At 43.2% G+C, this 14,196-nt stretch overlaps 1 protein-coding gene across 2 annotated transcripts in view; it reads left to right on the plus strand.

Moving 5' to 3' along the window:
* The first annotated feature begins 297 nt into the window (after window positions 1–297).
* MAPRE3 (microtubule associated protein RP/EB family member 3) overlaps window positions 298–14,196 on the plus strand; it is a 53,283-nt gene continuing 39,384 nt past the window's right edge. The window contains exon 1 of one of the 2 annotated variants that reach the window (XM_063078317.1): window positions 298–440. The gene's annotated coding sequence lies outside the window, so the exon portion shown is untranslated. The remainder of the gene's footprint in view (window positions 441–14,196) is intronic. The other variant, XM_063078316.1, reaches the window with a different exon arrangement.

Here is a 14,196-nt window from a genome sequence, read left to right on the forward strand (position 1 = left end):
TGCTAAGGAAAAGGGAAGGGGCTGTTCCCAGTTGCCATGGTGACAAGGTAAGAGCGTTCCCTCGGCACCGCCGCACATTTATGAGACCGTCTCTTTCCCTCGTTGCTATGGCAATCTAGAGGGATTGTTCTCGTCTCCCCCACCTCCCGCCGCAGTTGCTAAGACAAGGTGGAGGTAGGAACTGTCGTCCCCTCGCCGCCCGGTTGCCTTGGAGACGGCGGGGGCCCTGGCCCCGCCCGGCCCGGACTGACAGCGGTAGCCGCATCGCGCCTGCGCAGTGCTCTCTTACGCAGTCTCTGTGCGTTGAAGCCGGAGACCGCGGCGGCCTCTGCTAGGACTCTCCGCCCCGGAGCCGCCGGCCGGAGCCGCAGCCTCAGCCGCAGCGCCCCCGCCGTCTGTCCCCCTCCCCCGCCGCCTCCGCCGGAGCCGCCTCGTGCACTGTGAGTTCGGGCCGAGGCGATGGTCGCCGTGGGGCTGAGTCAGCGGGAGGCCCGGGCCCGGGCTGGGGGAGGGGAGCTGGGATCCCCCCCACCGCCGCCCCCACCGCGCCCCCGCCCCTCCGGCCGCGTCTCCCCCAGCCGGCTTAGCCCCTCTTCATCCCTCTCTCGGGGCGCCCTCCGGCCTGGGCGGCCTGGCCTCCCCGAGCCACTCCCCCTGCCCTTCCTTCCCTCGCTCCCTCCCTCCCTTTCGACCCATCTGGGGGTCCTTCCCCACTAGAGGGGGCGCTACCGCACCTCTGCCCTGGGCTGATTTTTTCCCCAAAAACTACCTTCCGTTCGCCCTTGTCCCTTGTCCCTCCTCCTTGCTGCTCCCGGGCCTGACATCTCCCGGCCTCTCTGGTTTTCCCCAGTGATATGCCAGAAAAAGAGTGACAAGGGAGAGAGCGAGGGGAGACTTTGGGGATGAGGAGACATTCTGCCCGTCCAAACCCTGGGGCCTCAGGTTCCTGACCCACACGCTCCTGCCCTGGCTGGTGTGGGGAAGCAGGTCTGGACAGTTCTGACTGGCTGCTGAGAGCTTCTGGGGCTTTCAGAATAGATTTTGCTGAGAAGGGCTCAGCCCCGTCATGATCAGCTACTGTTTAATGAACACCCTGGTAGTGCATGGTGGCCTTCTGGGTGGCCTGAGCTACTGCACTGGCCGGTGCTGTGGAGGGAGTAGATAAGGTAATGGAGGGAGGGGAGGAAAGGTTGTGTTTGGGAGCTCAAGTTCTTGCGCGTCCAGTGTGTTGCTGTGAATAAGCATCTTGCAGTATTTTTTAAAATGCATTTTTTAAAAGTTGCAGCACCACCCTAGTAATATGAAGTTTGGAAACAGGCCTGATATCCATAGGAGAGCCTACTATTTGTATATTGAGGGGTTGTGGCAGGACTTGATCTCAGATTCCTGTAAATTCCATGAAGTAACCAACTGGGTAATAGTAAGTTTTAACATCAGGTGTGCAGAGTGGAGAGGAAGAAGAATTGAGGTTTCTGCATGGTGTAGGACTGAGGCCTGTACCCCTGCTTCCTGTAGCTGTGTGTCTTGGTGGGGGCTGTCACCTGATAGGGGTTCTAGCATGTTTGGACCATTCCTTGTGTTATGTTTGCTAGCCATCCATCTGCCCATCTTGCACACTCTGATCTTGGAATAGAGAGAGTCCCAGACAGTTGTCTTTTTCTAGCAGAAACTAAACCGAAGTCAGAGTTGGTGCCCACAGCCAGAAGCTCTTAATAAACATGCCTCAACTCGAGGGCTCCTAACTACTGTATGTACCTTGTTGTCAACTTCCTTTGATTTTTTTTTTTTTTTGGCTTCCAGATTTCAGTGTACTTTTAGAAAATATGTGTAAATATGAGCCAGTTCTACTGTACAAGAGCCTGTAGGTTACTAACACCAGGCTGCAAAAGGAGTGGATGGTCCACTTCTAAAAACCATGGTGAAGGTGCCATTCATTTGGAGTTTCTGGGGTTGCAAACAGTGAGAATAACGATTTTGCTCCTTGACTTTGCTCAGTCATGGCCTATTGGCAACCTCTTCAGAGCCACTCCCTGCCCCCATACCCATCAGATTAGTTTACAGTAGCAAAGACGGCTGTTGCCCTAGTTTTAAACATAGAGATGAAGTTCAAGAAAACTACAGCCCCCATGCAGCAGTGCAGTTTCTTCTGTTTCAAATGCCAGTCTGGGGTTTGGCGGGATGCACCTGCCTGTGGCGCAATGGGAACCGTGGGGCCTGAGAGTTACATTCCTTCTGTGTGGTCCTCTCTGTGTCACATAGCTCACGGAAATACCCGAGCAGGGCAGGAGCAGACAGCTGTGCTGGAGAGCTTCTCCTCCTGGGCTGAGTGTATTTTGGGAATCAGCGATATTACTAGGGTGGAGGGTTGTGAATTAAGAAGCAAGAAAATGTGTCAAGGCTAGATAGATCAGGAGAGTGTGAGTAAAATGTTCCCTTTCCAGACTGCTGTGGGATAGTACATTTTCAGAGCATCAGAGTGGTTTTTATATGAGTTAATTTGCCTTTGAAATCCACACCAGTGTTTTATGAGATAATGATGGAATGCCTTTTAAACTGCTCCTACTAGGAAACAGGACTAATACCTGTCTTATACATTGCCTATCCAGCTATTACTGAATGTGATTGTTCAGATCAGGGAGAAGGACATGATTTGAACCAAGTTAGACCTAAATCTATGTAATAGATGTTGTGGTTTTGTAGGACTGTATTTCCTTGATTCTAAGACACACCAGCAATTTACCAACAGCTTTTGGTAAAATAATTTAACACTATGAGATCAAATTATATACAATGATACTTCAAAAAGTTCAGAGAAAAATTCAAATTATCTTTCAATTCTATTTTCCTGTGAACTTTTTGAAGTACCAGCATACGTCGATTCCAAGGTGCATCCTAATTTCAGAAACGTGAAAACAGGAAAGACTTGAAGGAGGGATTTTTGTGTCTTAGAATTGAGAAAGGATTGTATTTATAATGTTCCTGTATGATGATACTATTACTGACCTACTGTCCTGAGAGTACATGCGATGTGAAGCTAGGTTTCTTCAAGTCCTTCCTCAAAGCCAGCACAATTTGTGGGTTGTGTTTGTAAGACAACTGGCTGGAGTTAGGCATAGTAGGTGGCTGTTGAACAGAGGAAAGTTCCCATTTGAGAATCCAACCCAAGGCCTTAATATGGTACTCTCAAGAAACTGAGTCAACTAGCTGGCAGCAAACATCTTATGAGCTATACCTGAATTTAGCCAAGTAACATTTTCCAGAAGCTGAACAGAAAGTATAATTTTTCTAAACAAAAATTCATCTGCCCTTGTTTACAGATATATTTGTAAAGATCCTAAAGTACATGTCTCCCCTCCCTTAGGATGTTAGAACTGCAGAGTGGTACATACTTTATAATGTCTCCATTTTCAGATTTTGACATGAGATACCAAGAGTTGTGACTTGCCCAGGGTCACCCAACTAATGTAGAATGTATGTAAAAACACTTTGTAAAGGTGTATATCATGCATATGAATGTTGGTGGTTATTAGTGGCTGAGTCAGGATTAGATTTCCAGATCTCCAGATGAGCTATTCTACAGCACCACATTGCTTCATCCCTCATGTTTAATATTCCAAAGGGTTTTAATAAAAATAATTTAGTAGTCTGTAATTAGCTCTGTAGACAAGGGCTTGTTTTGTCGTCTGAGATGTTGCAAAGCCAGGCAAAATTTAGTGTCGAACTAGCTAATTAAGTATTTATCTTTGCCACCTTAAAAATAATAATTTTTCCTCACACATCCTGACGTCAGAAAGATTTTTCTTTTTTTAATTTGCATCAACTAACAGAAAGCAAATGCGCAGTTCGGTATTTGAAGTTGTCTCAGCTTCTTACCTGTGAGGCTGCAGTGTTCCAGAAAGCACTGTGGAGAGGGCAGAAGGGTGCGAGAGGAGTAGCAAATATATGGGACACTGCTGGGTTCCCTTCCAGCTCTCAGAAGGGAAACTTTTAGTTCCTGAGAGCCACAGAGACTCTTAAGCCCTATCCTCAGGAAAGTGAGGCGGTCTGGCCTCTGGAAGCAGACAGACCTGAGTTCAAATCCCAGTCCTGCCACTTCCTGGCTATGTGGCCTTGGGCGAGTTATATTATCTCTGAGTGCCAATTCCTCATCTGTAAGCCTGGAATAATAACCATCTGTTTTACAGGATTGTTGTGAGGATTCAATGAAAGAAAGTACAGTAGCCCCCATTACCCATGGGTGATACATTCCAAAACCTCCATTGGTTGCCTGAAGCCATGGATAGTACTAAACCCTCTACATACTGTCTTTTTTCCTATACATACATACCTATGGTAAAGTTTAATTTATAAATTAGGCACAGTAAAAGATTAACAATAATAACAATAAAATAGAACGATCATAACAATATGCTGTAATAAAAGTTATGTGACTATGGTCTCTCTCAAAATATCTTATTGTACTGTACTCACCTATTTTCAGACCATACTAGACTGCTGGTAATCATGAACAGCAAAACCATGGGTAAGGAGGGACCACTGTATGTAGAGTACCTGCTTAATAAGAGATAGCAACCATTATTTTATATTTACTAACATATAACACAACAAATAATGCTTTCAAAATTTTATTGTGAATTAAGTCCACCTTGGACCCTCAATTCAGTAGGCCTTACCTCTCGGCAGCCCTCCTGGTATATTTGACATGCACAGAGAGATTTGTCCTGTGAAAACCTGGCACTTGCAGTATTATTTCAACTGCCAAAATAGGAGCATATGAAATACCCCTTTGTCTGCATGTATTCAGCTGACCTGGTTATCTGAAAGGCCAGCAGGACAGGAGCAGTTGACTCTAGGAAAGCACAGACTTGGTATATTTGGGTGTGTTGTGGGGGCGATTAGTCCTCTAGCTGGGGAAGCCAGTCTGCAGAGTGATCTTAATTTGAAATGGAAAAGCTGCTCAGCTCTTGCTTGTGAGTAAAGCTCACATCGCCTTCATTCACTTGCTCTACTGTTAGAGGTGTAGCTTTAATTGGTGACTCTATTCAGATCAGCTTCTGCACCCGTGAGATCCAGAGGGCAAGGGAAAGGAGCCATTCATCTTAGGAGGGAAACCTCCTCACTAGTGAGGGGAGGCAAAGGAAGGTCATTTTGGATGGGAACAATTACAGACAGGCTTAAGGCAGACACTACTGAGTAGTTAAACAGCCAGGGCAAGCCGTTCAGGTGGGAGAGCACAGAGGAATTTAAGTTTCTAGATAAATTTCATTAGGAAAGAAAATACTCATGTATAGGCATCTAAAAATTGAAAAGATAAATGCAATAGTGTTTACCTCGGTAAGTGGGATTTGGGACTGGGGGAGGGAAAAGGAGACTCAAAGGAGAATTTTACTTTATATGCTTCGATGTTTGGCTTATAAGAAGCATGTATGCTGCTGTAATTTAATGAAGACCAAATATGGTTGGTAGTGGTTTAGTTCAGTAAATACATTTTGGTACAAAAGAAGCAATTGCCTTCACTTGGGGCCTTCAATGCATGGGGAAGATAGTTAGACTTCCTCCTTAGGGCAGGCCAAGGCAGTCTGCACCACACCAGGCTCTTAAGTGAGGGTAGGACCCTCCACGGTGGCTGCTTCCCTGGCAGCCCAGGATACTTAATTAACCACCCACCTCACCACCTCTTTCTAGTCTTTTCATTCCCTTCTTGAGAATAGTCCCCTCTTTCTCTTGACCAGCTGAAGCAATCATTACTATTCTAATAAGCTAATTTAATTTTCAACCATTGATAAAAATGGCATCTGACCATACCACCTTTATGAAAAATCCATGCCCCTTAACACCTGAGAGGGCTTGAAGTCGAAAGGGACCACAACTGAAATGCTTGCTAAGTCTGCATTCTAGATCAGACCTGGCTGAAACAGCACACTATCCACATAGTGATTTATTAACTGCTTCTGTTAGGAATTACTGATAAGCTATGATAAAATCATTAAGTATTGTTGAACTTTTAATTTTGTCATAAGTTGGCCAGTTGTATTTTCTAGTCAAATATCCTGTTTATTATAGAAAAATGACACACCTATCATTTGGACATGTGCTTTGGGTTGCTTACCCAGGAGTTAAGATGGGTTATGCCGAGAAATTCACATTCCATCACCCAATGTTCCCTTTGGCCAGAAGTGCAAATGTGTGAGAGTTGGCCATAGCTGATGAGACATCCATCCTGTGGCCAAGGATGGTTTGTCCATGAATGACTGGCCAATACTAGCCTAAACCCTAGATCTCGTTTTCACTAGCACCATGCCTACCAACTTTGCTAAACTGACCAGATATTGTTACCCAGCTTTTTAGCATAACATCAATGTTTTGAGCTCTGGATGATTCATTTCCCTCAAATAAATAAGGATTTGGCCTATCTAAAATGTTTAAACTCCATGCAAAATGATTTTTTTTCCCTAAAACTATTTCCTATATATAAGAGATACATATGACTTTTGTGATATGTTTAAAATAATTGAGATAGAAGCCATGGCTTCAAACCTGCCCAGTAGTTTTGACTATTTATATCAAATGCTTTAAAAGGACACATATTCTTAGGCCAGAAATTGCCATCCTAGGAATATTTAGAAAATCAGAAGTGTTTATAAGAATACTTGTACAAAAATTTTATTAGTGCAACATCATTAATAATATCAAACTTTTAAAATAACCAAAAGGGTTAACAACTGAGGGTTGATTGAGTTCACCTAGCTAAAATATTACATAGGTGTTAAAAACATTTGTAGAAGAATATTTATTGATATTATAACTTGTTATAAAATCAATGAAAAAAGTAGGATGCAAAATAGTATGCCAATCATGTTACCATTTTTATAATGAAAAGTATGAAAAAATACTAGAAGAGCATATGCCAAATCATAAGTGATTATCTTTGAGTAATGGGATTATAAATGAATGGCTTTTTTTTTTTTTTTAGTGCTTTTCACTGTTTTCTAAGCTTTTCTGCGTTAGCCACTATAACTTTCCTACAACAGTTTTAAACAAGTGACTTATAAATTCCATGTAGTAGAGCAATCTCGAAGAGAATCACAAGATATTTAATTTTTTAATGATTATTTCATTTCCCTATTGTCATGATTAATGATAAACACTTCTCAAAGGTGTTTTAGATAGCTACTTCATTTCTTCTTTGAGAAAGAGCATGCCTGAAGTATTATTGTGTAGATGTGTGACTTAAAAACATAGCGTAGAAACTCCAAAGTCTACCCATTCAAATGAAGTAATCTCTCTTGATTCAAATAAAATGTAAAAAAAATATGAAACGAAGGTGTGTCTTAAGATAGTCTTCTTTGCCTCTTAACTTTTGCTGTTTCAATTTACTGGAAGATTAGTGTTGATAACACAACGGTTGAGGGTTTGGATCCCTGTACCAGCCAGTCACCTAAATAAATAAATAAATAAATTTATTGGGAGGTTTAAGTAAAATCTTGTATACCACAGGGCTCTGTTTTAGATGGCCTTTCTTTCCCCCTTGTCTTTTCAGATTCTCTGTATTCCCAGTTCTCCAGTATTCAAGGGACCTTATGTGAGGTTTATCTCATGTTTGGGTGGTTGTGTACCTACCTGAACTATCTGTTTTAAAACACTGTGCCCACGCCTGCTACAGCCTCTTTCCTCTCTTTGCCCTTTGTGACACTCAGTTCAGCCATCAGCTCAGAGGCTCCTTTTCTTCCAGGGATGGAGAAGGTTGGGTGCCTACCAGTGGCCACATGATGGGAGAAGGCGACTGCAGGAGCATGCTAGGCAGCTTCCTCTTTGCCACAGCGGGTCCCCAGAGCTGCTGACTGTGTCAGGAGGGGCTGGCCCAGCAGCTGTCCTCTCACTTCATCTTTCCTGTTCATGCAGCCTTTGTCCATCACCTCTATAGCCCAGACCACTGGACTGATACTTGCCTTCTGCCAGTGATGGACTCTGCCCAACTCTGAGCACTGGAGAAGTGGTGCTTCTGGCCTCCTCCTGGGGATCCAGGACTGAGAGTTGAGGGATATGGAGGACATATGGCCTGTCGCACAGCTCAGCCTGTGCTGCGATAAATGTTTGCTAAGCAGGGATCTGCCTCTTCTTCCAGATGGTTCTGACTGTCCAAACACTTGTCCCAGATGGGGTGGAGGCCTTCCTTACTGCCTGGAATTAGTAGAGAGCAAGTATTTGGGTATGGCTGGCTGGAGGAGTTCTGCCTCCTGGAGAGAATGATTGTTGGAAAAGCAGTCATTTTCTCTTGAGGGCTTTGTTGTCCTCCTGGTCGCCTTGTAATTTAAATGGTGTTTCCTGACTGGTGAGAAATGAAATCTTGGCTGCTTCTGAGTCAGCAAGATCACAGTTGGGACTAATGTGTGTTTTGTCATATGAAAAGGGCAGGTCTTGGTCCACTGGATGAAATCAAATATCTCTTTCCATATGAGGAGTGTTTTGCTGAAGGCTTATCTCCAGTGCTGCAATATGTACTGTGTAGCCAGACATTTCTGCAGCACCAGACTCTTGGCAGCCAGCCACTGCCCCCACCCTTTCCTTGTAGGTTATTGCCCCTTTTCAGACTCCGATTTGGTCTCTGATTTCTTCTGATTTTAGATGGGTAGAGTTCACAGTTGAAAGCTCCCCCTCTTGGCATCCTATTAACACTTTTAAGTGACAAGACCACTGCTAAGTACAGAGATGTGTTATGCTGGCCCCAAAATAGCAAGGTACAGTATTTTGAGACAACTTGATAAGACTCGTACTCCCCAGAAAGTATAGTTTCCAGGTTTATAGGTTATTCATATAAATTTGCATGTTGTCTTCATTAGGCCTTATTATAAGTATGCTCTCAAAAAGTATTTGCCAAGTCCTTTCTCTGTTTTATATTCTTAGTCACTAGGGAGTATAAAAGAAATAAGATTCAACTACTGTCCATGAGGAGACTGTAGTCTGGTATGGCAGATAAGATGGATATGTGGAATGATTAGTGTCTGTGACAATATTGGACATCAGTAACACATCTTTGGTGCTTTATTATATAAGACATAGTCTCTGCCCTTAAGGAGCTCAACTAACATTCTGGTGACAGAATTGGATCCAAATTTTATATCGCAACATGAGGGGATAGGAACTCTAGCAGTGATAGGAAAGAGTGCTTTGGTAACCCAGAAGGAAGACTGGCCCCTGAGCCTGTGAGAGCCGGGAAGGCTTCAGAGAGGGAGACACACGGAGGTGAGTGTGTGGGATGAGGCAGGAGCTCACCAGAGGACAGCTGAGTAAGGGAGTCAGGCAAGAGAACAGAACAGTGCATTGGGTGTTATTGGTACTATGGAGTTTGAATTCAAAAGGCATTCTGAGAGAAAAATAATCACTGTGAACTAGAGAAATCGGAAAAGACTTCATAAAGGAAGGAGACCTTGACCTTGTCCTGAACATGAGTAGGCTGAGTAGACAGAACAGCAGAGAGGGCTTTCCAAAAGATGAGACGCAGCATCACCAAAGGAACGGCGACGGCCATGGTGACGAGTGTGACGAGGACTGTAAGTGAGCTTTGGAGGTACAAGCTGGTTTTGAGTTTAGGAGGATATTGGCAGCATTCACCAGAAATTAGGAAGTTTGAAGAGACAGTTTGGAGATGAGTTTAGTTTTAGACATGAGAAATTAGAAACAATGTGACAGTGGGGACATCTAAGTGGAGTGGTCACATAGAACCAGCAGCTGAGGATGAGGTTGGGGATGGAGCTGCACACATGGGAGTCAACAACACCAAGGAGGATGGCTTCCCCGAAAGGGGGTCTCTCCAGAGGCCTTAAGTGCAGAGTGCAAATGCCAGAGTCCCAAGTAATAAGCTTTGAGAATTGTCCATAGTTAGGGAAAAGGTGATGAGATGTGGGGAAATTAGGGTGGCTCAGTACCAAGGGGAAAGAAAATGTCAAGAGAGCTTCAGTGCTCCTGACTGAACTAGACTTAGGGATTTACTAGAAGAAAGTCATAATGACTGCTTAGGGTGTCAGTTCAGCGAAACACTGGTGATGGGAGCCAGATTGCACAGGGTTAAGGGGGAATTAGCAGAGAGAAACAGAAGTGGTAGATGGTCACCAGAGACTGCAACAGGGAAGGGCAGAAACGTAGTAACCAGAAAAAGCAGTAGGATCAATTTTTTTTACTGTTATAAAATAATTCTATTCTTTATCAGCAAACATATATAAAATTGTAGTAAGTGTGGTTTTTAAAGTATATTTTGTATACTAAAATTTGCCTCATCTGCAGATCTCTCTTTATCAACATAATCCATATATTTGTTGCTGCAAATATCCCATTCCTCCTGTGGTATCCCATCATATTATTACCAAATATGCTGAACCATCAATCTGTTATTGGACAGTCAGGGTATTTTCAACGTTTTGCAAGTGTAAATATCTCTGTTCTGAACATCACTGTGCAAGTGACATCTTTTCTTTTCTGGGTTATGTCTTCAGGTATATTCCATAAAGTGGAATTACAGGGGCAAAGAGTAAAAACAGTGTTTATTTTTCTTTTTGAATTTAATGAGATCACATCCAAAAATTAGGTAGTCATTTTACATTTAAAGAATAAAAATATTTTTTTAAAAAAAAGAATAAAAGAATTTTAACCAAGTTTACACTTATTTTGCATAGTTTTTAACAATTTATCTCATCATATCTTGTGGCAGTGTGCAAAAACATTTGCAGCACCATTACAATCATGAAACTAAATTTAAGGAAGTACGCTGTGAATAGTGGTCCTCAGAAGAAACTGATTTACCTTCTATTAAAAACTCTATGGTATATAAGCATTAAATAATAATGCTACTTAACCACCTTTTCTCATAAGAATCATCACCAAAATTTTCTGGAAATATGTCCACATAGGAATTAAATATTTAAAAGGTAAAATGTTCCTTACTTTAACTTAAGCAAGATCTTTTCTTTTTCATTGTTAAGAAACATTTTAATAGTTTTAAAGCAAAAGTTATGAGAGTCTAAATGGCTAAAACTGTACTCCTCAGTTCAAGCTTACAGATTAGTCTTTTGTGAGTAGTTCTCAATAAAATATCCTCCCTCCCCATTATCATGCCCCAAATCTTGTATTGTTTCTTGCAAAACTTTGGTCAAGAGTAAAAATATATCCAGGTAGATGTATATACCATACAATTGTAAGAACAGTAAAGCCCAAATAATGACTGGGTTTTAAAAATAGAAGGCAATTAAAATGTTTCCAAAGTTACATTAAGAAAAGCTTTCCCTGGGTAATATTGAAACAGTCACAAAGGTTACACTGATATCCAAGTGGAAATGACTATAATATTAAAATAGACAAAAACTATTATACAAGAGCCTCTTTTAAAATTAAAAATAAAGAACACAACACCTGAGTCAGGATGATTTTCCTGTTCTACTCATGAATTTTCGTCTTTTATAAGGTTGGTTATATTGACAACTAGTAGAAATTCTTATGACATCTGCGAGGTTTCATTCCAACTTCATAGGACGGGTCTTTCCCAAGGAAAATTCCCATGGTATTGCATGCTGCCATGATGTTCTGGGACATGAAGACGTATCCAGTCCCTCAAATGGAAGGCACAGTGCCATCCCCACAATGGAAACCAGCATTGAATTGAACACAGTCCACTCCCAGGGTCCCAGTACATAGAGTGCCATGATGAGCAGATACTGGAAGTAAAACCAGGATATCTGTTTCCAGGCCCATGCCAGCACCATCCCTGCCATGTGCCATCCCTGCCATGCACCTCCTGTGACGTGACGCAGCTGCACGTCAGTCTCATTTTCAAACAAGTATACCTATTTACATACATTGTTCTCCATGGTGATCCAACCAACTTTCAATTAGAGTAAGTTTGGTATTGACTTAGAATGATTTTTTATAATGGGGAGGTCTGAGCATGTTTATGGCAGAAGGGAAAAGGAGTTATTTGAGGAAAAGAGTCCAGGTGCAAGAGAGAAAGGGAGCAAAAATGAATAATATTTAGGATACCAGGGAAGGATTAACTTTGAGGAGGAGAGGGTATGGCTCTTTCTACCCCTGACTTGTAGGGGTGAAGTCCAGGGAAGATGACTGGAGTTCCTGCTAAGAAACAACCTTCCTCTCCTCAGTAAAATAGAGCCAAGGCCACTTGCTGAGGTGGGGGTGGGGGGTGGCAGTGGGGGGTTGAGGTCTTGAAGATCTGAATTAACCAGAGTGAGAAGTGAGCCTGGGCATATGAGAGATGAATAAAAGTCTTGTTGTGCAGAGGTGAGGGCCAGGTTGGACCCATGAATTCATAATGGGCTAAGTCTTTAGAGTCCTCTGGCCTGGAGAAGCAGGGGCAGAAGGGGGAACTGGGATGGGTGGGGTGCTTGGCATGTTCAGGGCAAGGATTCTGAGTAGGCAGACTTTAAGACAGCAGTGATGCAGCTGGCCCTAGGGCCAGAGATGGCGGGAAGGCTGCAAATCTAACATGGGGCTGGTTGTCAGCCAGAATGAGGGGGCAGAGTAATAACAGCCTCCAAGCAAGAACAGAAAGCAGGTTTGGAATATGAGGGAAGAGCAGTAAGGAGGTTACTGACAGGAAGATTTTAATTTTAATTTTAAAATTTGGCAGAGGCTGCTTCTACTTTTAATTGTTTACCTTTGTGTACTGTTTCTATTTTTTTTTTTTTTTAACCTGGGTGTGTGTAACCAGTAACATTTTTTAAACTGATAATTCGCATCTCAGGAGTAGAGCTGTATCTTCAGGGTGTGGGTGGGTTGCTCTGAGATTGGTGAAGGAGAAGTGAAGATGGTGGAGGATCATGGAGTCTGGCTTAATACGGTGTTTGAACGGCAAGGAGCCTCCACTTGTCAGCCAAAAGCTCCTATGTATGATGCCAGCTTGTCACCAGAGTGGCACCCAACCACCAGCCCTAATCCACCTACATACACACCAGTAGTGTTTAAAACCTCAGGAGGCCAACCTCCCTCAGGCTTGCAATCATATCTTAGATATGCTGTTGTATGGGTCTAGCTGTTTCTAACTCTGACCAGATGCCCTCCTGAGCCATTCCCTGGCCTCTGTGAGTGAAGAAGTTTCTTCCTCCAGACAGGAACAGACCCTTGCTAGGAATGCAGTTTTGTGAGTGGAGTGTGGGTCCCAGCCCTCACTCATCCCCTCTGCTGGATGCTTTGTGCATTGTACAAACTATATAACTGCATATAGCAGCCCTGTTTCTGTCTTGCCTGTTTTGAAACTTGGCCTTAGGCCCTTGCCTCCTCTGACCCCTCTCCTTCTCATGTCCTCCTAGATCATCCACTTTGACCCTGACCCTTGTGTCTGACACCCTTGGTTGTGGCCTTTATTTCACCTGCTGGATTCACATTACCACATGCTGCACAACTGAAACCATTTACACAGCTAACCATGCAAAGCAGTCATAGGAGCTGACAGCAGGGAACTGAACAAGGGTAGAAACAGGTGGAAAGTCAGGTACAGGCATCAACATGGGGAAATGGAAAAGCTGGGGCTGCTCTCTTTCCAGGGCCTTAAACTGATCCTAAACCTTGCCTGGATAATTTGTAAATGCCATTTCATTTAAGTCAGGACCTAAGCAGAAGTATGGCTCCCCGCCAGTCCCTACCAGGAAGGAACAAACAGCTTGCAGTGCGGGCCTCAAGCCAGGTGGGGTAGAAACTAAGATGCATTGTTTTGCATGTAGAATTAAATGAGCTCTTTGTAAACAGAGCCTCCTGTCACTGTTCTTTTTTTTCTCCTAGTAAGTGTAGGTGAGAATAATTAGCCCTTGGTCCATAATTAGATAAAACGAAGAGGAAGACTACAGCTGATGGCTGCAGTGCAGTAAAGAATCTTTAACGTGAAGTGAGGAGCCCTGCACTTGGAGTTATGGGATCTTGAACAAATCACATCTCTTCCTCGATCCCAGTTTCCTTTCCTGAAAAATAAGGAGGTCTTTGCATATACTGTTCCCTCTGCCTAGAAGATTCTTTCTTGGCCTTTTTCCACAAACTCTCTGTATTAGTTCATTCCTGTAGATAATAACAAAATACCTAGAACTGGGTAATTTATAAGAAAATGAAATTTATCGCTTACAGTTTTGGAGGCTGGGAAGTCCACAGTGCAAGAAACACATCTGGTGAGGGTCTGGGTGGTGGCGACAATGATCCAGGGGT

Source organism: Cynocephalus volans, chromosome 14 (assembly GCF_027409185.1).
Source record: "Cynocephalus volans isolate mCynVol1 chromosome 14, mCynVol1.pri, whole genome shotgun sequence".
Lineage (NCBI taxonomy): Eukaryota > Metazoa > Chordata > Mammalia > Dermoptera > Cynocephalidae > Cynocephalus > Cynocephalus volans.